We start from the raw sequence: 26,254 nt of genomic DNA, 5'->3' as shown, positions 1-26,254 counted from the left end.
TAGGGATTACTGCATTAAAGAGGCTTCTCCTGATGGCTGTTGCTTCGCTCATATACCCACGAAGTCGTTGGAGAAGATGCGCAGTGAACCTTTTTACGGATGAGTCGAAACAAGGAGGTAAGGATAGATAGGGAGTATTCAGTAAATAACTTTCTTTTAAGCTTAGCTTCAGGCTGCATAAGTTTTGTAGATTTTTACAGGCAAATGTGGCTGCTTTGAAGAAAGCAGTGGACTTGCATTGAACATTGAGCTCGCAAACTGTGCGCAGAATCGTTTGGCTGCCTGGTCACACACCAAAAACTGCAAAGCCGACGAGTTTGCTAGGGAGAGCACCCTTACCTCAAAGTGAACCGTAAGAGGTCCTCCGAACTACTTGCACTTGGCAAAATAAATCTCGCAGCTATTTTAGGTGTTTTAACTGTAGGCCATCCAATACATAGGTTCGCACGCGGTGCAAATAAGTATTTTGACGGACGCTCCTGTCAAAGCTGTATGGAGGAAGGTGAGGTGGAATTACCTTATTTATTTCTCCTCCATTGCCCGGCTTTGGCCAGACTGAGTTTGCAATATCTCGGTTTGGAGAACCTATCGAAGTGACTGAGATTGATATTAAATTTTGGTAAGCTCAAAAACCTTCATCGGCAATATATGAGGTGATACTCTTTTGGGTAAAACAAAAGACAAATATCGGTTCAAGTGAAATCTATCGATTTTGAAAAAAACCCTACGACTTAACCTATTACAAGGTGCGTTGAAAAGAAAACGGGTCTTAAAAAAAAAAAACAGAACAAATGGTTTTTCAACAAAATCAATTTATTTTATTCAAAATAGTCTCGATGGAATTTTCGGTGATTACGGATTTTGATAGGCCCACATGTTGATCGCCATTTATGTATGTAATACGACCACTTTGATAAGGTGAAAATACTACTCGTGCACTCTGCTGCGGGATAGGCAATCATCACTATAAACTTGTTTCATCAATTGAAATGTTTCGGTAAAAGTGTTTCGGTTTACCAATTTAAAAAAAATTTAATGTTGGCTCTTTGTTCAAAGCTCATTTTCGCACCAGTAACACAAACATACTGACTCTTAAAACGCAATAACTTCACTTCCAATCGATGAAATGTCATGAAATTCTCACTGGCCAATCGATAAAGAAAGCAGTTTCTAACGCACCAGTCATATAGATGGCGCCACCAGGGGGCGCTAGATTCAAAAATTCCTGTTTACTTTGGAATGCACGTTGTATTATATTTTAATTTTTCTTTTTTTTTGTTTTTAAAGTAGACTTCATAAAAATAGACGTAGACAAATTTTTTTTTAGTTTAATAAATTTATCCGTGAAAATTATACATATATGAGCTGCGAACATACGCATACATTTTTCTCTAACACAAACTCACATGCGAAGTGCACATCAATCTATCTATTTGGCAGCTATGTGAGCAAATCGCCAGAGACACTTGGTGGATAATTTGTTATGCTAAGAGCAAATAAAATGAAACAAGTAGCTGATAAGAAGATTAATGCAGAAAATGGCTGACGCATACACACTTACCTACGCACAAATATGCTGCAACGATTACACAAATTACTTGCATTTAGTAGTAGTTGCTATCCTACAATGATGTGTAATTAATTTCGTGGAAAAAATGAAGCTGAAGCACTTTCAGTAGCATAAAGCAATTTCCTCTATATGCGAAACAGTAATCATGCTCACAACAAACTATAATGTGCTAGTTTTCAAAGACTCGACACAACACCATAAGACGCCAAGTTGTCAAAACTTTCATTGAAAAAGCTTTCAACGAATTTCAACCAAAGAACACTTGCAAAAGCAAAAGCGGCCTTGAGAAAGATCAATGATTTGCCGTTTAGCACAAAAAGATTACATGCATACATACATATGTATATATGTATATTCATGTGTATGCATGTATATGACTGTCAATAAAAGCAATCGGTTTTCACTTGCCACAAAATATGTCAACTTTCAGCGTTAAGCCCAACAAAATGCTTTTAACGCTCTACATTTTGCAACAATGACTTTGTGGCAAGCACTTTTTTGTGGTAATACTCGTATTGTATTGTACACGTATGCAATACCGTCCAATTCACTTTCCACATTTGTGCGTGTATTGTGTAAGCGCGTGCCTTGACCGCTAACTTGTGCAGTTTATTCAACAGCTTGTGATGCTTACTTGACATAATCACTTATACGCCGTGTCGTACGCTGGCTTTTTCCTCCATTAATTCATTTCGTATACCTTACAGCTAAACCATTGTTTGGCAACCCGCTCACCCGCACGTCGGGCAATGTTGCCTTTTTTGCTTTGCATAAGCATCTTTCAATTAATTTTCCGTTAGCGCCGCAATAAGGCCCGGAGGTGACTGCTCGTTTCGTTGACATGTGGCTGGCTGGCTGTCACCTTAGATTGCGTGTGTATGTGTGCTTAAATACTTATATATATATAATACATACATATATATATAACACATACATACATATACAATACATACATATATATATTTATATATATAAATGTGTATTTTTTGCTTATGGGAAAAGTAAGGCAAGTTGAAAGCTTATAAGATATCGATTTTTATAGGCCCTTTAGCCATTCTTCTCATTGTGTTACGTATAATATGAGTACTTGAAAAAAAAGTACGACACATTTCTCATTTGATATCTCATGGTTTTTAAACGACAACATCCGTTTAACTTCCAAATTTAATAATTCCAAAATATAACACAAAAAAAATTTTCTGAAGCTTTTCCAGCTTCTTCGATCGCAAATTCAAACACAGTTAAGCTGAGAGTTTCAACCGTCTACAAACAGCTGAGAAAATTTTATGGGCTAATTTTTAATGCTAAATATCCTCCTGAATGACATTTTTCGAACTATAAATGGATGTTCTTTTAGCGCCATAAAGTTTCCTAGAGCATTAGCTGTCAAACTAGCTGTCAAAGTAAACATATGGCTTTGACATTTATGTTCAGCATACTTAGACAAATGTCTTGCAAAGCCTTACGCTTAAACAATTAAACAACTATGGCATTTAGCGCTTCCGAATTTAGCCCTCCCTTACTTGTTTTTTATAGTTACTCCTTTTTAACAAACCTGATGTATCTGCCTAAATATTTGGGTTAAACGCACAACCCCACTCTTTGGCTGACTGTCATCTGCCGTCATTCTTCTTACGACCACAATACGTCGCGTTTACAGTTTAGACACTCAGACACACAAGTGTCAAGAATATTAACCGAACAGTGGCAGAAAAGAAAACAAAAGACACACCGAAACGAAAGCGAAAGCAAAAGCAAAAGCGATGAGAGTGACTCAAAATATGCCAGGCAAATGTGCTTTAGCAATTGTTTCTATTTTCCTGCCTTTTTTTTGTTTTCTTTTGTCATGTAATGTACATGAGTATGGGATGTTTTGTAATAACTGATTCCATTGTTTTTCCCCTGAATGAGTTTCAGTAATATATGAATTGCTCTCTTTTTCGTATTTGTTATTTTTAGAATGATTGATATGCCGGGAAATTACATACGAACATAGAATCATATGCATGGCGACGTACATAGCTTAACGGGTATGTAACGAAAGATAAACGAAGAAACTGTGTATGGAAATTAATATTGTACGACTGGCATAGACGAGTATGTAATGATTACTTCTAAAAGTGCTCTGTCACAATAGATTGGCAGATAACTCATTCATTCAGCTGCAATATGCTCATCTTGCACATATTTTATTAATGGCCGAATTAATTTCGAAAATGAGAAACATAAAGAAATTATTATGGTGCTCAAATGACAGGATCGAAATAAGAATCTAAGCACTTTGAAGTATTGTAGAAAATTATGTAAGAGCTCAATTGAAAAGACACCCGGCCTAACATAGTAAAATACATTTTTTTGACAAAATTCGTTTTTTTTATTCAAGATAGTTCCTTTCAAGACTGATACACCGTTAATAGTGACACTGTTAATGGTTTTTCCTTTTGTGTGCAATCCACTTGGACGACTGTCGATTGGACTACGGAGTGAAGTAAGGTAGCCATGTTTCATCCTTTGTCACCTGGACATCTCCAAACACTGCTCCGAACAATCAACTCGCACAAAGCTTCCTCATACCGAAATATTCGTAAATGGTAGATAGTTGATTTTAGAAGCTTGACGTTTGGATATTCAGCTTTGGCGCTGATTTGGTGAATTGGCAAGGCTTCACATAAGATTTTTTGCGTTTAGGGTGGTCGTAATGAAGCCACTTTTCATCATCAATCACAAACCGATGCAAAAGCGACTACTTTTTCTTGCGTTCAAGTAGCTCTTCTGACATGCACACTTGGCTTTCAACGTCTCCGGCTACTTTTAGCAGTTTTAAAGTGGCCGCTTGAGTGACTCCCATAACTGTTTCCAAGAACTCCTCTATTGTTTGACAATAATCTTCCTCGATTTGAGCTAATTCTCTTCAAACATTTTTGTGGCACAGGAAATTCGTCCTCCAAGCCAAAATCACCTTACTCACATTAAATAGTGCATAACACTTCTGGCACATTCGCTCAGCTAGAACATCTTCTACAAAAATACGATGACTTTCGGTTGAGGTACGAGACAAACTCCCCTCAAAAAGTACAAAAAAAAATCGAACACATTTAAATGAAAAAGGCGCAGAAGGGCAGAAGCTCCAAAGCATATTCGGAATATGGGAACAATGGGAGCATGCACTGACCTTTATTTATTTCTAATAATGCGAACCATCAAACTAATTTTCCTGGTTGCATCTCTTATCATTGCGACGACAAACATGCTTGAATACCGCAGTTTAGTAAAGCATTTAATTTAAATATCTATTTATTGTCTTCTCTCGCTTATTAGCTGCATTTCAGGCATTCTCCATTCCTTTCTTCTCTATCGCGGCATGCAAAAGACTCATTCAAGCAGAAAACTGAAGATACTGCACGACTGATTGCATTCAAAAAGTTTTACATTGTTTGCTTACCCACCTGAAGCCTCACTCAACACGCAGTACATTCTATTCAACAGTGACTATACTCGTATATACTTGGTTCGGAAATGACTAACTGCTAATGTATGCTTGTAGAATTGGTAATGAGTAGCAAAAACTTTCAAATGGCATCTACTTAACTTCATAACAAACATTTCCAAGGAAAACCAACGAGGGAAAAAACAAAGTGGAAGCCAATCACGAAAAACTTGGAGAAACGATTCGGCGCAACAATTCGAGCAAACGTATGGAACGACTGGCACATTTTAAGTAGAGATTTCAAATTGAAAACGTACAAAATACAGTTTGTGCAAGACCTGAAGCCGCTCGACCTTCTCAAGGTTCGCTTCGCTAAGGAGATCCGACGTTTTTGAGCCAAATTTTGTTCAGCTCAATGGGATCGTGTGATACATATCACACTTTAGGGTCTCTCTGAAGCGTCCAACAGTAGTCTGCTATCATTAGGACACTGAATGTGCCCTGGTATCTGCACTCCATGCTCTTAATACCGTAGTGAAATCGAATCACTCACATCTCCGAAATTTTCTGGAGAATAGTCGAGGTGGGCATGATGAAAATGTACTTTTAGACTTATTAAGGAATGAATGAAATGCTTTTAACATTCCTTTGACGATTAATTTGTTAGGGTATTTGTTATTCCTTAAAAATTTCTCTATAAGTGCTATAAAATTCAGCTACTTTAGGTTATTTAAAGGATTTTGCTTTTCAGGAATGATCAGTTGTTTTTGTTGTAACGGTTATCTAGTCCCCGTTAGGATGGTAAGGTTCAGATAAGTTATCATCGAGGTCATCCAACGGTAGGCCCAGAAAACGTGCTGTTGTCGGACAATAGAGAGAGGGGTGTCAGATGTGTGGTGTTAGCTGCAAAGAGTTTAACCTGCTACAGTATCCAGAACGAAGCTGCGCAAGGGCCATTCTCGATTTTCGCGGCAACTCGAGCTCGTCGTCTGCAATAGGTGTTAGTTTGACTCCAAGTACGCCATTCATTGAGAAAGTTAGTTGCGTCTAAAGTCTGGTCGGCTTATTGTCTTATGTCGTCGACCTAGTTGAGGAAGGACCTCTTGATGCTCCTACGAGGCGGTTCCGCTTCAAGCAGATGACCACAGGGATGATTTCTACGAAAGAACGCAAGTAGAAACTGCTTGGAGAGGAGTTCATTATGTTCCTTAACTGGAAGCATGCGTGCCTCACTGTGCAAATGTTCGAGGCATTCCGTTGTAGTACGTGGTGCAGTGTTCCGACGTGTCTGTAGCTTCTTCGTCTGCGTTTCACTGCATCCAGGCGACCATATTAGTGCGGCTTAGTTAAGGACCGGCCTGCCGATTGCCTTCTATGTTGCCAACAACGTTTCTTTGTCTTTTCTCCATGTTCTGCGATGTTTTCAGAGTCATGATGAGTCCTGAGTTTTCAAATCTTCCCTTTTTAAGCAGTTTTAAGATACAAATTTGGTAGACTTTTGACTATTACATCGTCAACTATACTGGCATAACTGATTGAACATAGAGAGTACTCTCTTAGAGTAAAATCAACTAGCTAACTCTTTAATTTGAAGGCTTTTAAAAAAATTGAAGAATCGGTATAGAAAATAAATTCATTTATGTTCATAGTACTTATGCAGGTGAGTGATTGTGGCCAACAAATGTGCAAAATAAATTTATTGTAGCAATAAAATGTGTCTGTCCAAAGTTCTGACTGATGCATTGAGACTAATGTGTTAATTATTTATATTCCTTGTTCATTTTGTTTGTGCCGCAATTAGCGCTTGATTTCTACAGCCGACTGACCTTGAATTGTGCAATTCCTAAGTGATTTTATTTTCCAACGCCTGCGAGTTCAGTGGAAAGGTCAATAATCGTGTTGAGATGGTCGAAGTGATGAAATTAAGCATGGCGTTCGCACATTATTCTAGCAGATTTCATTGCAACTTTCACAGAAATGATGATTTGGCAGAGAAACGGTTTTATTACTCACATATGTACATATATACAAGGTGTGTTCCAAAGTAAACAGGACTTTTTGAATCTAGCGCCCACTGGCGGCGCCATCTATATGACTGGTGCGTTAGAAACTGCTTTCTTTATCGATTGGCCAGTGAGAATTTCATGACATTTCATCCATTGGAAGTGAAGTTATTGTGTTTTAAGTGTCAGTATGTTTGTGTTATCGGTGCGAAAATGAGCTTCGAACAAAGAGCCAACATTAAATTTTGTTTTAAAATTGGCAAAACTTTTACCGAAACGTTTCAATTGATGAAACCAGTTTATGGCGATGATTGCATATCGCGTAGCAGAGTGCACGAGTGGTTTCAGCGTTTTCAAAGTGGTCGTGAGGACATAAATGACGAGCAACATGTGGACCAATCAAAATCCGTGATCACCGGAAATTCCATCGAAACTGTGCGTGAGTTCATCAAAAATTAGCCGAAATCATCATTGAAATTAATGGAAATGGAATTGAACATCTCCAAAACATCGATTTATCGCATTTTGACCGAACATTTGGGCTTACGAAAGGTGCGTGCATGGTTTGTTCTGCACAAATTGACTGACGGCCAAAAATTGCTCAGAATCCAACATTCGATCGACGCTTGTGACCGATCATTTGACCAGAAATCACATTTTAACCATTAACCACTCCGCGTATTCACCTGATATGGCACCGTGCGACTTCTTCCTTTTCGGAAAAATGAACTTGCCCATGAAAGGAAAGCGTTATGCAGGCATAGAGGCCATTCAAAAGGCTTGCACCGGCCAATGAGCTAAAAACACTCGTTCGACATGCTTTCGGACTCTATTGAAGCAGAAGGAGACTATTTTGAATAAAATAAATTGATTTTGCCCAAAACACCATTTGGAACACACTTTATAGAAGCAAGTTTGTGTGTCACGATTATGCCTGGGGAATGAAAATATATTGTGAGGAGGTATTATTACTTACATAGGAATATATGTATGTAATCCATAACGAGAAAATGCGAGTCTCAGGACGAAATTTAAAAGTCTGGAGAAGCTTCTGAAGACAGCCATTGGTTGCAGTAAAAATAATTGTTTTGAAAAACTCTGTGAGAAAACAAACGGAGACTCTTGGGGAAAAGCATACAAAATCTGTATGTCAAAATTAAAAAATAACGCACAATAACTCAAAGTGCATCTTTAATTAGGAATGTCATCGAACCTTTCTTTTCAGCACACCACCTTATGTCTTATACTAAGCCACGAACTGAAGTCGTAGAGCCACCACTGCCAGTTAGTGAAGAAGAAATATTGGCCATTGCCGGAAAAATTAAAGCAACAAATCGCATGGATAAGATGGCATACCAAACAGTGCCTTAAAGGGAGCCATGACTTTGAAACCAAAACCAAACAGAAAAATGTACAAGTGGTATGTAAAAGAAGTGATATTCCCCGTCCCGTGGAAAGTCCGGCGATTAGTTATATTTCTTAAACCAAAAAAGCCACTAAATAAGCACAGCGCACAGGCTGTAGACACTAAGAGTTATCAGCGCTTTCCGAACAATATGAAGCGAAGCTGCTGAAGTAATAGCCAGTATGATGCCCATTGACATCCAGGGTGATGAATTCGCGAGAGTACACAAGTTATAAGAGACGTCTATAGGTGCCAAAAGAAAAGAGAGAGTTAAAAGCTTAGTAATATATAGTGGAAAACCTCACTCAAAGGATGGTGAACCCACAAGCTGGTACCATAAAAACCTACAAATTTCTTTGGCATAATTTGAATATGAAATTTCCGTATAAATTATCAAACTATTATTACATTTATTAAACGGGATACCAATTATTCTTAAACTTCAAGTTATTAGAAGCAAATTTTGGTATTTCGAATAAGGTGGCAACGTTAAATAATACAGTTTAGTTTTAATTTTTTTAATAGCTTTTAACAACACACTTTACGCATATTAGTGTACTTCACATTTGCAATTTATTTTTAGTTTTAAGCAACTTGTATTCAAAACAAGTTAGGAAGGGCTAAGTTCGGGTGTCACCGAACATTTTATAGGTACTCTCGCATGATAAAGTGATAATCGAGATTTCATTATCCGTCATTTACATATTTTTCAAATACCGTATTTGGGTAAAGTTTTATTCCGCTATCATCCTAGGTTCCTAATGTATATATTATACAGAGAAGGCATCAGATGGAATTCAAAATAGCGTTATATTGGAAGAAGGCGTGGTTATGAACCGATTTCACCCGTATTTCGTACATGTCATCAGGGTGTTAAGAAAATATTATATACCGAATTTCATTGAAATCGGTGAAGTAGTTCCTGAGATATGGTTTTTGGTCCATAAGTGGGCGAGGCCACGCTCATTTTCAATTTTTAAAAAAAGCCTGGGTGCAGCTTCCTTCTGCAATTTCTTCCGTAAAATTTAGTGTTTCTGACGTTTTTTGTTAGTCGGTTAACGCACTTTTAGTGATTTTCAACATAACCTTTGTATGGGAGGTGGGCGTGGTTATTATCCGATTTCTTCCATTTTTGAACTGTATATGGAAATGCCTAAAGGAAACGACTCTATAGAGTTTGGTAGACATAGCTATAGTAGTTTTCGCGATATGTACAAAAAATTTAGTAGGGGGCGGGGCCACACCCACTTTTCCAAAAAAATTACGTCCAAATATGGCCCTTCCTAGTGCGATCCTTTGTGCCAAATTTCACTTTAATATCTTTATTTATGGCTTAGTTATGACACTTTACAGGTTTTCGGTTTTCGCCATTTTGTGGGCGTGGCAGTGGGCCGATTTTGCCCATCTTCGAACTTAACCTTCTTATGGAGCCAAGAAATACATGTACCAAGTTTCATCATGATATCTCAATTTTTATTCAAGGTACAGCTTGCACGGACGGACGGACAGACAGACATCCGGATTTCAACTCTACTCGTCACCCTGATCACTTTGATATATATAACCCTATATCTGGCACTTTTAGTTTTAGGACTTACAAATAACCGTTATGTGAACAAAACAATAATACTCTCCTTAGCAACTTTGTTGCGAGAGCATAAAAAGATGGCAACACTATCAAGAAAAAAACATCTTATACTAGTGTGTATTATTTACTTACTACCCTTGTTGAATATTTTTCCAAAAATTTTTTCAGATTCTACAGTACTTTAAAATTTTCTAAATAAATACTCTACATCTGGCAACCCTTTCATTGATTAATTTAGGTTATTTTTACGTTTTAAACCGGCTTACATGCTTTCGAATATACATTCATACATATGTACCTCGAATATGCCCCATGTACACCTTCCAAACAACCAAAAAAAAATCCGAAAAAAAAAACAATTTTTAATTTTCTTTACATAATTTAACGTGTAAATGAATATAAATCTACAGTAAACGAATTAAATTGAAATTTCAAGGACATGTGGGCGTGTCCGGTACGGCTTAACAGCGAAATGGGCAGCAGTGCGTATGAGCAACATGCACATTATTATTTCGCATAAGGAAAACGGAGACTGCCTACTTGTTTATTGTGTGCATAGACCAACGTATTGTTTATGTAACGCGTTGTGAAAAGCTGTCGCGTGTGTAAAAAGCCATTGATTACGAATTTATATGTTTATAACAAATTGCCGACAGATCAGCAGGGAAAGTAATTTCTATAAACATATGTATGTGCATGATAAAGAGGCTGACAATGTAGGCCATGAGATGAAATGAAGGTGATGCACATTAAGGGGGTACTTAAATACAAATTTTACGGAAACTTCAAACAAAAATATAAAATTTCTAATTTATGCCGAAATAGTAAAAAAAATCCAATTAAGTCGAAGTAGAGTATAATGGCTTTTTAGGACTCATCCCGACTACTGCGTATATTTACAAGCACCCTGATCAACATGATCAACTCTTCTGTGTTGAGTTGAGTCTTGATTCCGATCGTTCGGTTTGTATATCAGCTATACGCTATAGTGAGCCGATCTGAACAATTTCTTCCGATATTACATTATTTCTATGAACAATAACTCAGCCTGGCGTCAAAGTAAATGCGACATATTATCGGCAAAGTGTTCTGGAGGCTGCTTTGAAGCCATGGGCGTTTCAACAAGACTCAGCACCGTCTCACAAAGCGCGAGTGAACCAAGAATGGCTAAAAAACAACGTTCCGAACTTCATTACGACCACACAATGGCTCTCGAATTCACCAGATGCGAATCCAATGGATTATTCTCTCTGTGCCATTTTGGAGAACAAGGTCCGAAGTAAAAAATACACCTGTCTCGAGATGCTGAAGAAAACCATAATCCGTGAGTGCGCCAAAATACCGGCAAGTCACATTCGGACCGTCTCACCGAAAGAGGTCTCTGGCTCTACGACAACATAGTAAAGCCCATTATGTTCCATGGAGTTTTTATGTGGTGAAGGGCTCTAGAAAAGACCACAATTGCAAAGAAACCCGAGAGCGTTCAACGGGCGGCACTCAACACCTTGTGAGTTACACTAAGGTTCATTCGAACCATGACACTTAACGCCTTAACGTTGGAAGGTTTATGGCTACGAAAGTTGGTATCAGACTCAGAAAATCTGGGTTCTTAAAAGAACAAGTATCTGAACATTCGAACACTTTGACTTTGCCAAACCGTACTCTGGCGGCTCCGTTGGAGGAGAGGGCTAGTGAGCTTCTTTACGGATGGGTCAAAGCTTTGTGGGAAAGTTTCGGAAGGGGTTTACTGTCAAGAGTTATCTATCTACTCCAACTTCAGACTTCCTGTCTATTGCAGTGACTTCCAAGGCGAGATTGCAACCATTTAGATAGCAATAGATCTGCTGCTACGGACTGCAGCCTCCTTCAGAGAAGTAACCATTCATTCAGATAGCGGAGCGACTATACTAGCCTTGAACTCATTTAAAGTGCGTTCAGGGTTGGTCGTGGAGTGGCTAAACTCGCTATTAATAGCATCGAGTGTCTTTACGATAAGACTGATATGGGTGCCGGGCCTTAACGGAATCGTAGGAAATTGAAAAGCAAATTTGTATTGGCTGCTAAGCGTTTTGCTAATTTATAAGTAAAATGAATATAAAGTAAAATTACAATATTTTATTACTGCTTTCTAAACCCAACCTAATGTATATAGAAATCATCAGCTTTGTGATTGTGGTCCATGGAAGCAGTTTTGAGCTTGTTTTCTTGGTTTAAGAACAACCCTAATGTATGTAGAAAGCAATGCGTGTGTCTGCATGGCTTAAGGAAAATTCAAGATACAACGCAAAAAAATTGAAGGTTAAATAGAAAGAGTATGGCTAATGTGCAAACTTTTAGCCTTGAGTTTGTAGGCGTGTTGTAGAAAAGTATATACACAGCGAAAGACTGCTGCTACAGCCCACTGAGGCGTAACGTAATGCCCAAAGATAGCAAACGGCATCGGATAACGTACCGTTATTGGAATTTACGTCACAGACAACGAAGCAACGCAGCAGCTGCATGAAAGTGCGACAATCGTATGCGCACCTACACACACATATGCAACACCAAAACCTTTATTACGCCACACATTTGTTGTTTTCGAGTTGTTGTTGTCACCGCAAGAAACCGCAACATTTAAGGCCGTTCAATAAAGCATCCACAGCCGACAGCTTGCGGCCGTGAAGCTTTAACGATTGCATTTCGCTTGCCAATTGCTGAGTACGTACTTGAGTGCTGGTTAGCCGACCAAGGCGAAGTCAAAAGCAGAAACAAAAGTTGCATTCAAGTTGCGTTGCGGTGGAAGTTCGCCGCAAATAAGTGTCTGCTAAACGCTAACTACTTTATATACAGTTATAACCGTGGAAATGCCCAACACTGTTTGACTTTGTATGTGAGTGAGTGTGTGTGTGTGCGTTGGTGGGTTAGCGATGATAAAAATAAGAACGTTAATTTTGTGCGGCAAACTGCTGTGGCTTATCTTCTAGCTGCTGCTGCTGTTTGTTTGTGGTTTTATGTCCGTTATTGTCCTTTTAATTTTGTTCTTACGCTCTTTCGCCTATTTCTGTGGCATATGCGTTTATGAGCGCCACCGCTGCGGCTGGTGATTATTGGATTATGAGTGTTCTCAGTGGGTTACATAAAAGTGTGGCAATCAAATACGCCGTTAGTGGTTAAATGGATACATATGTACATATATGTGGACGTACTATGTCTAAATATAGAAACTACAGCTGGAGAGCAATATTTCCGTTTTTCGAAAACAGCAAAGTTGGGAAAATTTCATGTGAAAAATTCTCAAAATATCATAGCTTTGGGAAAGTTGTGCAAATTTTGAAAGAAACTGCATAATATGTACAATTCTCATGGGGAAAATATTATTCAATTCTAAAACTAACTTTGACGAGCAGAAGTCAGGAATTTCATGATTCTGATGAACAACTGAGCAATGAAGCGCTTCAAATCTCACTGATTAATACGTCATATACGCTCTTAAAGTTAAGGCCACTGACTCCGAATTTCGGTAGTACATTTTAATAATTCCGACTCGTTATTGGTTCTTATAACTTTCCATGAAGAAATGGCAAAACTTACTGAAGAGAAATGTCAAGAGAGCGCGAAAAAATATGACGTCGTTTGCTGTCCTTATCGGTCTACTATTGTAGTGCCCTATTGAAAAACCCTTCACGTGTGACATCTTCCTAGGTTATGTTCGACTACAAAAGTTAAAGAGGGATTCAAAAAGATATACGCACAATTGGCATTAACAAAGTTGATAAGCTTTGACTCTAGCTTCAGATTTGAGTAAATGACAGCACTATTTCCCCACATTAAAATTTTTTTGGAATAGCGGCGAATATTTCCAGTCTATTGCCTCTTAATATAGTCTCCATTCCATACTAAACCATGATTTGAAAAAGATACAGTAGAGGTTAATTTTTATTTTTTGACAAGGTGGCAACTCTGTTCATATTTATATTTATTTTTTGTAAATATGTGTCAGTAAAAATAAATAATTTTTGATCTATCATTTACCTATTGAATTAAAATTTATTTTATAAATAGATGGCAACTCTGTTCATATTTTTTGTCATAATTATTTGTTAATATGTGTCAGTAAAAATAAATAATATTTGATCTATCATTTACCTATTGAATTAAATTTAATTTTATAAATAGGTGGCAACTCTGTTATTAATTATTTTATTAAATTATTTGTAAATATATGCCAGTAAAAATAATCTATCATTTACCACTGAATTAAATTTTATTTATAGATAGATGGCAACTCTTAAGCTAAATAAATATACTTAAAAAAACTAAAACACGCTTTTAAAGCACTTCAAACTGAAAATGAAAAATAATTCTTAACATAACCGACATTAGCACTGACCGAAAAATACTTGTAATATTGTCGGAAAATGTGGAATAGGTTAGGTTATATTAGGTAAATAGGCTGATTTCTCGTGTTCCACTTGGACAGCTAGAAATACTTTTCCGTGATACCCAGAACTAATAGGTACTGCTCAAAAAGAATGTCGCACATCGACAAAACGTCTAGAACCTATCACAAATTTATTGAGGAAGCTAAAATTAATTATTGCTAATTCGTCGGGTTCGTAAAAAGTATGGCAATAGAGATAATTCTGGCGAAAGATGGATAATGGAGGAGAAAGTGTCTAGATGTTTCCACTTCATCTTCCTCATTGCAACTTTGACAAGTTTTGTCGTCCAAAATCTTTAGCCTCTCCGCATGAGGCCCATTGGAAGAGTATCCACTTAGGACGTCTAGCATTGCGGCGATATGCGATTTGCTAAAAGCTAGCATATCAAAGGATTTTTACATTTCACTCTGGACCAGAATGCTTTAGCAACCTCATAAGTGTTTGTTGCTGACCAACGTTTGCGCGTTTTCTTTCAAACTACTCGGCTTTACAATATCCGACGATTCCACTGTGGCCAGATACCCAGACAAATTTAATATGGGCGTAGTTGGCTACTACTGCCAGTGAGGTCGTACACTTCTTGATGTGCTTTGAGTTCAATGTCATCGAGCTCGAGGCCTTTATAGCAGCTCTGCTATCGGATACCGTCCTAAAAGAAGCCGCTCTTGGGAGAAGTACATGTGCTGCTGTCTTTATGATTGCCACTTCGGCTTGAAAGGCAGTACAGTAATCTGGCAGTTTGAAAATAGAGTTGATTGCGAGATCCCGACGAAAGACTCCTCCTTCAACCTCTCCTTTGAGCTTTGATCCATTCGTGAAAAAGCTCACTACGCCTCTTCTCCACCCACATATCCCCCGAAGATATCACTCTGAAAAAAATGCCGTTAGGATTGGACGCAGTGGTCCAAGTTATCAGGGATGCAGTCGAATTGAGATATGTTTAATATCTCTCTCTCACTCTCTTAACATGTTCAGTTTCCCGCATCTTGATAGCAACGATGTATCTGCCGGCTATGTTCACGGGTGCTTATATAAAATTTTAAATTTTTCAACACCCTTGGTGTTGTATGTAGTGCAGCTTATGCCGTATAAGTCGTTCATTGAACACGTTCTAGCTGTTTAGCGAGAGTGGCTTTACCGTGCCTTCTCAGATAAATACAACATAGAGCAGTAAGGTAAGGGAAGGGAAGGTAAATCCGTTCCCACGACGGTCGGGTCTACGTAACCGGAACGGACCCAGGTTTTTATCCGGTCAAATACTGTCAATTCGGAGGAACTCTGTCGCTATTACAACAACAACCATAGAGCAGTATTTGCTTAACTACGGTTTCATAAAGCCAAATCATATTTTTTGGGGAGAGACCGCACCACTTTCCATTAGATCTTTTATAAATATATAAAGAAATCAATGCCTTTCTCCTCCTCTCTTTAGCATTACACTTCTATGAAAGCTTTCCATCAAGGATGAGTATCAAGTACTTCACCTTTTCGACAGGGTAAAGTCGAGCGCTCCCAATGAGGTAAGTGCCGTTTCGAAATTTTCCTTTAACCATGAGAGCAACATCATTTACATAGGCTTAAAGGGTGGTATGCTCGCAATTATGGCACAAAGCACCCCACATCCTTCTCTCAGATCGATACCTCAAAAACTGAGGGACTAGTTCATGTATATACAGACAGACGGGTATGGCTAAATCGACTCAGCTCGTCAAGCTCATCATTTAAATATATGTATATTTTATAGGGTCTCCGACGTTTCCTTCTGGTTATTATAAACTTCGTAACAAATCGAATATACCCTGTTCGGGGTATAAAGAAGAAATAGAGCTTACGAAAGTTCCATTATTTCACTTTTTTATGGAATGTTTTTCGCAGGTTCATACTTGAGTCGGGATATCCCATATGATACATAACTTTTTAGGTTATAAACTAGAAGCTTAGGCAGCGGTGTTTAAACAAATTATATATGAAGCTAAATGCATTACACTGAATTTAGTAAGAAACTTTGTTTATTGTATTAACACTTCTAAACAACAAAACACAACATCAAGCCCCCACATGTATGCTTCTAAAAATGGATCCACATACTCAGAGATCCTAAAATTTTGCATATCTTTATATATATAAATCTTCTGACCGTGTGTTTGTAATTGAACTGCTTCTAAACGGCTGGACCGATTTTGATGAAATTTTTTGTATGTGTTTAAGGAGATTCGAGGATGGTTTAGATTCACAATTTGGTCCACTGGAAAATGTTTTTTTAAATTAATTTTTCATTTGTAACTAATTGCTAATTTTTGAATGTTTTACATTGGATCCCATAGATTGCGATACCATCGCTGTATTCAATATTTAAACCTTAAATTGGCGTAAACCTGCAATAAACAAAACGATGCCAAAGTAAAAGGCGACAACTGTAGACAAGTTTTCATAATGTGGACAGAGTTGTTCGTTCTTAAGTACCTAATAAATTGGGTGATTCAATCTGTATATATAAAAGAAAGTTTTGTTAGTTACACCATTTATAACTGAAGAACGGCTAAACCGATTTGGCTGAAAATTGGTGAAGTTGCTTAGAACCAGGGTAAGGACATAGGATACCTTTTATCTCTTTATGTCATAATTTAATACAACTCATAAATACAAAAATTATATTTAAATCATAAACATTTGTTCAAAATTTATGTTTGTAGGAATCTTTTGAATATATGCGTACAATTTTAAACAGATTCTTCCTCAAAAATAAAACTATTGCTAAGTATTTGGAATAGTAGAAAAGAGAGAGAACAACTAAATACGCAGTAAAATAGATTATAACTGGCTCAGTAATCAGTCGTTGAGTATATATTATACCACGTGCATCCCAGAGACTGATATTATAACCTTTCTAGCTGACTGTTTCGTCTTTCCACGCCTGAGAACCGGTTCATTATGTGCAGTCCACTAGAATGACAGTCGATTGGACTTCAGTGGGAAATGACGGAGTTATGTTTCTATTGTCACACACCGACGCAAAAATTCGGTTTTATTACGATTAAAGAGCACTCGAGCACTTCTCAGAATCAGTTATTCGTTGTTTTTGTTGGATTATGAACTTGCGAGTCACCCACTTTGCATAGAGCTTTCGCCTCTTTAAGCTTAGCAAATATCTTTTCATCGGTGGATTTCCCTGAGCCCAAATTCAACAGTATTTTCCCCACAAAAAGCAATGCTTTATTTACACTCGAAATGCCTTATGATCCATTTTTTTTTTTAAACTAACACAAGTTGCTTCATAAAAATGCTATATCTCATTAACTAATAGTTATAATCCAATTAATAGAAATCATATAGATGGTAGTAGTAGCATTATCTACATATGTATCAGCCACAGTGAAGCGTGGATGGGTCCTCCAGTTACCCTATAAATAAAGAACACCGATAAAAATTAGTTGGAACGTTGCACTGTGTTTTCAAGTGCTTACTTGAAGATCGATGCTTTATTGGTAACTTCGTAAAATGAGTGTTACATTATTTTATCTCTTCTTCGTTACTTTTGGACAAAATTTGTTTGGGGCTTACGAAATACATATACCCAGTTAAAAAGAACACTAACCAAGCAGTCTAAGATTAAATTTGCGTAATAATTTTTGAATTGATTCTAAATAAGTTTAGGAACTCTTAGTAAATATGAATAGCTATTTCTTAAAAATAAATTTAGAATCTCCATAAAAGCTTGCTTACAAAGAGCGAAACAACAATACAGTACTAGAAGTGAATAAAGAATACTTACAGCTTTAATGCTTCCTGCCACAGCACACTTCACAATTAAACTGAAAGTAAAAAGAATATTACAAATATATCGTTAATAACATCTTCCACATAAATAATCGCAATAAATTGCACACAAGTAAACTAATCGCTCGACAAAAGACACAAAAAGGTGGAAGAAATAACAACGAACATTAACAGCGGAAAATGCAAAAAATAATAATGTGTTGCAATAACATTAAAGCCATTCCTAGGGAAGCGAACAATTGTTTTATAAATATTTATGTTTGTATTGCACAATAATATTGTGCTAGTCTGGGTTAGACGGCTCAAAGGAAAGCACTCTTTAGTTTGCATAAAACGTGACAACCACAAATTGAGACACGCCCACACAACAAACACATAAATACACCTTGCATTGGCGGACAAACGCCTACACATAACAGTAAACATAAACACAAACACACACGGACACAGATGCAAAGAGAAAATAAACTATATAATACTCCTATATTTGATATGTGTGTGGGTGTCGTGTGTTGTGTGTGTGTGTGTGTGTTATATAAGCGCTACAACTTGAAATTACAAGGGAATTCCAAATTTGGCTGTCACTTGCAGTGTGGTTATGTGTGTATGCGTCGATATGTGTGTTTGCAGGGTTGAAATGAAAGTCTACAATTCAAAGGTAGCGAGGCAAGTAATGAAGTAGAAACAAATAATTATTTTATAAAAATTTAAATATGTATAACGGAAGATATTTTGTGGCAAAATACATTTTCAATCTTTACAAGATATATTCACGAAATTTGGCGTGTATTATTGTACAAGGCAATGGTGCAATCTCCGAAGAAATTGTTCAGATCGGATCACTATAGCACATAGCTGCCATACAAACTGAACGATCAGTATCAAGTGCTTGTATGGAAAACTTTTTCATTCGACAAGATATTTTTACGAAATTTTGCATGTATTATTGAATAAGGCAATGTCGCAATCTCTGAAGAATTTGTTCAGTTCGGACCACTATAGCACATAGCTGCCATACAAACTGGACGATCAAAATCACGAACAGCAGGGAGTCCGTGCTGAATACGTTTGCTGGTTTCCCTTCCTATGGTTCGGCTAGTTTAAAAACTTAGCTTTGCATCATTAGCGTAAGTTGCAAAACAAATTTTACCTCACAAATGAATTCTGGGTTTTAAAGAGTTTTGTGAACTTCTTGCTCTAAAAGGAAGATTAATGAAACCTAAAAATAAAAAAAAATAAAAAAACTCAGCAACTAACTTCGATAAAGTATGCAAAATGTATTCACTTATTTCCATTTCAAATGCTCGTTTAAACAAAAAGTCACCAGTGCGTATACGTGACATTTCGAAAAACTCACTAGCACTCAACTGTAGAACTCTTTCACTTGTATTTGCACCAAAATTCAAAAATGTAACTTTGCACTCGTATTGTTTGGCACGCAGCAACTGAAGTAAGCCGGCAATTGTGTGTGTGTGTGTGTAGTTGTGTGTCGGTGCTTTGTTTCTTCTTGATGCGCCACAAATGCAGCTCTAATTGGTCTAATTAGTGCAAATTGCATGTCCAAACAGAGTGCACAACCCCCGCATTTTGCCATAGAAACAGCAGCAGCTACATACATACACACACACACCCACATACATAGAAAGGTGACTAGTGAAATTTACAAGCAGGCAGTGAAGAACTTGAAGTATGTGGGTTGGTGTCCGTACTGAGAGTCACTGATGAAACCCACAAATGGCAGTAGCTGCAGAAGCCGCAACAAAACAACACGCCGATCCCACACAATCACTACAATAGTGCACTTATCAAGTGTCCAACAGAGCATGCGCACTTGAATTGGTTGACTGAGTGGACCGCAGAGTGTACTAGCGGTAAGTGTGCTAGTGTGTGGCCAACAAGCGCTGTCTTCCGCCCTAATGGTTAGTTACATTGCACAGACCGACGCAGAGATCTTCACCTCTATCGATAATTGCATTTCCCTGCACATACGCGTAAAAATTGAAATTGCCGCTAAAATACGCTTTAGTTACAAATGTTCCGTTAGATGCATGTATGTATGTATGTATATTGTTGAAGCTTCGAAAGCTCTACTGCATTGCAACAATAAAAATAATTTTAATTGTCAGTAATATTTTGTGATATACTTCCATACCAACTCTCTGTTCTATTGAGTGCCGGTGTAATTAATGTATGGACGTTGCAAAAAAAGCTTGACATCTGAACTTCTCCGTAAACCATGTGAGCTTAATGATGTATTTATTTATACCATACATATGGCTTCAACTATTTCCAAAATGCATAAGCACACAGTGCATTGCAAATTCGAGTTTAGTATTTAGAGTTTATGTAGTGTTTAAGAAACTCGGAGTTGAAGTTTGATATTTTTCTTCGTAATAATGCACTAGCATAACCGTATAATAGAACTGTCGGTGTAGTAAGCTCAGATCTCATGCTATAGATACAGAAAGTTCTAATATTGGTCCCCTGTACTTTGGCAACTTATTCAAATAGATATATGTAAGTAAAGAGAAATCTATATTTTTTGGTGGAGTCTAAAATACAACTCGGTTCTCTTTATTAGAAAAACCGAAATTTCAGACGTTTTTGTCATAAAATTTGACATAGTGAAACCCACACATTAATAATGTCACTCCGTATATACGCGAACTAGTTCTTCTTCTGTTTCTGAGATATCAAAGTGAAATTTTGCGCATGTTCTTTTCCGCTGCTCATTTGTCTGAGCCGCTAATATCGGACTAATATAGCCTATAGCTCCCATACAAACTGAACGATTGGATGCAAGTACTTGTATTCCATTTAACGAGATATCTTCACCAAATTTGGCATGGATTATTGTGCAAGGCCACGGTGCAATCTCCAAAGAAATTGTTCAGAGTCATTATAGCCTATAGCTGTCATACAAACTGACTGATCAAAATCAAATTCTTGTAAGGAAGCTCTTATATTTGTGAATGGCATTATTGTTGCGATGCAACTGAAGTTGTTTCTTGTTCGTTTTTTTAATTTTTGGCAAAGCAATTAGTGGGACAATTCGTGTTGAGGTATGACGTATCATTAAGTTTAGTCGTGCTTAAGGGGGGAGCCTGCTTTAGAGGCTTCAAAAAATCTATTTTTTTGAGTATTTTTTTTGTTTATAGTTATATATATTTAAACATCATTCACAAATTTTTCGGATACGAAATCTTTGATATTCTGCCTTTTTAAAATTTTTTAAAAATATAAAATTTTAAAATTTTTTAAAAATATAAAATTTTAAAATTTTTTTAAAAATTGAAAAAAGTAGTTTTTAACCAAAAAAATTTTTAGTTTCTGTTGTTTAAAAATATGTTCAAACTTGACTTTTCTAAGTTTTCTTACTTTAAATAGAAGTTAATTTAATGCCATAGATAATAAACTTTGCCCCAATTCCATACGACGTTCAGTTTCTTTCTATCCTGCCCGCCAATTAAGAAAAATCGTAAAAATGAAAAACCGAGAAATCGCAAAGTCAAAGTTTTCGCTTTCTGCGCAAGCGCTTATATATCTGCAAGACGCTCGGTCACTATTTCCCTAGCTTCTAGCTTCGAAAATATTTCGAATTCCCATCTATAACTTTGGGCACATATTCTTAGATTATTTTTAAAGAGATTTCAGCAAAAACAAAACATCGATTTTTTGAAGCTTCTAAAGCAGGCTCCCCCCTTAAGTTGACGGTTAGATGAGTCTCTGTGTTGGCGAAATAATAATCCGAAATGATGAACCGAATTTACGTAATTCTCATCAGTTCCAAACTAGTGGATTTCCGCGAAGCAAATACAATTTAAATATTCAAATTTGCAAAAGCGGCAACGTTACATAATAACTTTGCAAGAAATTTGAATGCAATTTTTTCGCTAGTTGATTTTCACGAACTACAATGGTTCATATGCACAAGGGGGAATATGGAAGCATATGCAGATTTTGCATGCAAGGTATATACAATATATGTGTATGCATGCACATGTTTCAACCAAAAAGGCAACTATGTAATCCACACTCGCTTGCACGGCACGCCACAGTTTGCGATAAGAGTTTGACCAACGAGGCGTGTTGTGTACGCAGCATTCTTAGTCATGGCAACAGTAAACATGCTCGTAATTACCACTGTCATATACATATGTACAGGTATATGTATGTATGTATTTTGGGTAAAATGCGCTCGCATTTTCGCATGCCACCAGTCACACGCAGAATTTCATTTCACGTTCAAGTTCATTGCAGCGCGACGCAGCACGTAATCGAGTTAGGGCAAAGCCAATGGGAAGCTTTCAGCAACAAAGAAAAGTATTTATGCGCGGAATGGATAGTGAAAATCCCAAATTTAAGGCTGAAAGTCATGCATATGTATATGTTAAATTATATCTTATATATACGTACACAAGTATGCATATACCATATATATAAAAGTTAGCCTGTTTGTGCTTGTATTCGTTCATGTGCTGGTGTAAAGTTAATTTTGCACTCAACTTTCCGCTTGAACGCGCCTTTTGCATAATATTTTGCAGTCCAGCCATGCATTTTTGATTTTTCATTGCTTTCATCAGCCACTTTGGCAAGCATATGGTGAGAAAATTTAATGGCAATTCTACCTTTAACCCTTTTAAAATCACAATTAGTTTGTTTCCTAATTTCATTTGTTTTTTTTTTTAATATTAATGAAAATTTATTAATTATTATTTAAAAATAAAAAAAATGTGGCAACAAAAATTTAAATGTATAGTTATTACTTATTATTTTTTGACATGTATGGTAGCTGCAAATGCTTGAGAAAATTTAAAAAAAAATTAATTTCGAAATCAGGTGGCAGCGCCAAAAAGTCACGTTTTTGTAGTAATTATTTTTGAAATAGCGCTTATGCTATACTCTTATTGGACTATTATTATCAATAATTTTTTTTATTTCACAATTAACATATTTAGAAATAAAAAAAAGCGTGGCAACTTTACGCTAAATGTTTATTAAGCTTTTAAAAATTTCTACGCAATATTAGGTGGCAACTCCATAATGCTTGTGAAAATTTACAAATAAAAAATAACAATTTCAAGGTGGCAACGCCAAAAAGTCACGTTTGTTGTAGTGGTACTTTTTGTAATAGCCTTTAAGTCAACTTATTAGACTATTATTTGTTCTAGTGGTACTTTTTGTAATAGCTTTTAAGTCAAACACTTATTAGACTATTATTACAATTTTTTTTGATTTTACAATCTACATACATATGTCTGTAGAAATAAAAAAAGGTGTGTCAACTTCAAGCAAAGTATTTATTTAACTTTTAAAAAATTTTACTCAACATTAGGTGGCAGCTCCATAAAATAATTGTTTTCATGCAAAGCTTTGTTTTAGCTTGGCTTTGAAATATAAAATATAACATTTTATTTTATTTTTAAAATTTAAAAATTTTTTTTTCCGTGTGAAAACCCAGTAAACAATAACCTCGTCGCGACAACCTTCGGTAAACATTTTTGTTTGCTTATTTTATACTTGTTTCCAAAAACAATTGATATTAAGCAATTTAGGCAATTATCATATAGAAAAAATATATTTGTTAAAAAAAACTTTATAAAGAAGCTCAATTATTTAATTTATAAACTATATTTTTGAATTTCCCGTTAAATGAACTTCTTCAAATTTTTGAGTATAGGTTGGAAAGGTTCAACTAATTTTTTAATATTAAACGATTTTTATTTAATGGCAGGTGGCAACCCCAAAAAATATTTGTTTTTTCTATAAAACTTGTTTTCTACATTTCTCTTTTAGCATATTATTTTATGTTTCGCAATATTCAAAATTTTTTTAATGGTGTGGCAACCTTTTAAGGGTAATTCTGGCACAAAATCTCAAAAACGGAAATTATCATAATTTGTTTACTATACATTTCTTTCGAACTTACAGGAGATAATATTAAAAAATATATGTATTTACTACCCATTTTTAAAACAAATTCATTAAAGAATTCGCATTTAATTTGGAAAGAGTCTAAAACTAATGACCAAAGAAAATATAATTTTCAAAGAGAAGTCTCCAATACCTTCAGTGTTAACACCAGCAGCTGAAGCACTCGCATCTATCAATATATAGCCTTAAAGCAAACTTGCGGTGTCCCTTTATTTGCTCTTGTATTACTTACGTATCCTTAAGGATGTGAGCACGTGCCCTCTTACTAAAACAAACCTCAATAACTGTAAGCCACTTGTTTGCCAACAAAGCGCTACTGAAAGTACATACATACATACATATATAAATTAAATTAGATGCAGTATAATAACGGTTTTACCCGTGAACGTCAAACTCTCCTATGTCAAAGTCTCGAAAGGATGTGTGTTTTCTGTTGGCTTGGAGCTCAGTGAATAAAATAAATGAAAATAAAATCATCTCTTGTAGAGCAGCTGCATAAGTAGGATATAAGAATGTGCAAGGCAGAGACTACAAGTAGTGGTTGCATGCATCCTTATTATGGCTCAATGCTGCCGCATCCTGTGCGCAGGAATATCAAGGCAACTGTTGCTTGTGTGTCCATATAATAGCAATAAAATAATAATAAAGAGGATTTACAGAATTGATGCAATTCGATTGTATTATTTGATTTTTTTCAGTCAGCTGTTGTCAACAAATAAACTTCATACGACAACACATACGTTCTAGGAAGTGAGCTGCTGTGAAGGTCGATTTACGGAAGAAATTTATGAATTCACTTCTTTAACAGAAGTCATCGGAAGTCCTTCTTGAATAACTCTTCCATTTTAATTCTTTCAGGAACAGCGTTTGATAAGCACTCGCACGTGTACTATGAAGGCCATTTTGAGAATGGATCTTGGTCTATAGAGATATAGAATTCAACACGCACAGGAGGTCCACAGCCCACATATCACTGGTTGCGTAACGCTAGAGGAGAATTAAAGATTGAACAATATTTTTACCGTTTGGAAAAAAGCATCAAGGTTTTGGCACATTTCTGGCTTAATGAGAGCATAAATTTTCAAACTGTCGTTATTTGCAGAGAAAAAAAGTGATTCTACAAGCTTCCAATTCCAGTGAATGAAACAGATGGCTTCCTACATTAGTATCAGTTCCCTATGTAGTAGGTAGCCCCAGCAGAATCTTTTAAGTTAAAAGGTACATTTTGGGGGTGGGTGGGGAACTAGCCACCCACCGAAGTGGATATGTTCAAATGACTGAGTCAAAAGGGCAGGCTATAAGGGCGATCGGAAACGAATCCTACTTAGGCAGCTGAGAACGAAAGTCTATTGTGATATCTAAATGCACTGATCGGCATGTGAGTAGGGAAAAGCTACCAGAAGTAAACTTTGCGGCACGGTTAACTAAGTTGTCAGGGATACAAAGCGCTCTTTTGTTGTTAAGGATCGTTTTTCTCAGAATGGTGTTTTTCAAAACGGTTTCCACACACAAAGGAAGAGTTTTGAAAATATCTAGTTCCACTTTTAAGAGAACATTTTTAACGCCAATCGCTACCGCGCTATGGAAGCTTCTATTTTTATACTCTCGCAACAAAGTTGCTAAGGAGTGTATTATAGTTTTGTTCACATAACGGTTGTTTGTAAGTCCTAAAACTAAAAGAGTCAGATATAGGGTTATATATACCAAAGTGATCAGGGTGACGAGTAGAGTTGAAATCCGGATGTCTGTCTATCCGTCCGTCCGTCCGTGCAAGCTGTAACTTGAGTAATCATGATGAAACTTGGTACACGTATTCCTTGACTCCATAAGAAGGTTAAGTTCGAAGATGGGCAAAATCGGCCCACTGCCACGTCCACAAAATGGCGAAAACCGAAAACCTGTAAAGTGTCATAACTAAGCCATAAATAAAGATATTAAAGTGAAATTTGGCAGAAAGGATCGCATTAGAGAGCGCCATATTTGGACGTAATTTTTTTGGAAAAGTGGGCGTGGCCCGCCCCCTACTAAGTTTTTTGTACATATCTCGGAAACTACTATAGCTATGTCAACCAAACTCTATAGAGTCGTTTTCTTCAGGTATTTCCATATACAGTTCAAAAATGGAA

At 36.6% G+C, this 26,254-nt stretch overlaps 1 protein-coding gene across 1 annotated transcript in view; it reads right to left on the bottom strand.

The window, feature by feature from the left end:
• The window catches only part of LOC120766526 (protein sarah), a 66,140-nt gene that overhangs the window by 12,363 nt on the left and 27,523 nt on the right, over positions 1–26,254 (bottom strand). Inside the window, exon 2 of the mRNA XM_040092096.1 lies at positions 18,190–18,229. The gene's annotated coding sequence lies outside the window, so the exon portion shown is untranslated. The remainder of the gene's footprint in view (positions 1–18,189; positions 18,230–26,254) is intronic.

Source organism: Bactrocera tryoni, chromosome 1 (assembly GCF_016617805.1).
Source record: "Bactrocera tryoni isolate S06 chromosome 1, CSIRO_BtryS06_freeze2, whole genome shotgun sequence".
Lineage (NCBI taxonomy): Eukaryota > Metazoa > Arthropoda > Insecta > Diptera > Tephritidae > Bactrocera > Bactrocera tryoni.
Note: the sequence above shows the minus strand (reverse complement) of the source record. Positions and strands in the feature narration are given on the sequence as shown.